Source organism: Crocuta crocuta, unplaced genomic scaffold (genome assembly GCF_008692635.1).
Source record: "Crocuta crocuta isolate KB4526 unplaced genomic scaffold, BGI_CrCroc_1.0 scaffold143, whole genome shotgun sequence".
Classification (NCBI taxonomy): domain Eukaryota; kingdom Metazoa; phylum Chordata; class Mammalia; order Carnivora; family Hyaenidae; genus Crocuta; species Crocuta crocuta.
The window spans coordinates 1,697,334-1,697,832 of NW_027529175.1; the positions used below are offsets into that span (position 1 = coordinate 1,697,334).

The 499-nt window shown below is 71.9% G+C and overlaps 1 long non-coding RNA gene across 1 annotated transcript in view; it reads right to left on the minus strand.

Moving 5' to 3' along the window:
• The window catches only part of LOC144226530 (uncharacterized), a 5,532-nt gene extending 5,126 nt beyond the window's left edge, over nucleotides 1-406 (minus strand). Inside the window, exon 1 of the long non-coding RNA XR_013333669.1 lies at nucleotides 28-406. This is a non-coding gene — a long non-coding RNA (uncharacterized LOC144226530). The remainder of the gene's footprint in view (nucleotides 1-27) is intronic.
• Nucleotides 407-499: the final 93 nt, after the last annotated feature.

Here is a 499-nt window from a genome sequence, read left to right on the forward strand (position 1 = left end):
CCGTCCCGCCCGGGCCGCGAAACCGACCTTCTACTTTGCGGGATCTCCTAGCAGCAGCCACCCGCAACCTTGGCCCCGCCGGTGTCCCTGGTCCTTCCCCTCGGGGGTGCCCAGCTCGCAGCTCTGAAACGCCGGCGGCTCGGGCCGCGGCCCCCACCCGCCTGCCCTCTGCGCTGCGCGGTCAGGCCCCTGGGTCACACCTGCCTCCCGAGCGCGACCTGGCCCGCGTCGGGACACCGGCGCCATTTCTGGAGGCGGCACGCAGAGGGACGGGCGGGACGCGTTTGTTTTCCTACGATCGGGGCTTGTCACCGCACTCTGAGGGCGGGCTGTCCGCCCGGGGTTCCGGCCGGAGGCGCTGGGAGGGCGGACTGGGAAGAGGAACTCGAACGGAAAAACAAAACCCCAGCGCTTTCCTTTTCCCCAGCCCCGGAGACACAAAGGGCCCGCGCGGGGCTGCGGGGGCGCAGGGAGGCGGCGCTCCAATCGGCCGCTCGTC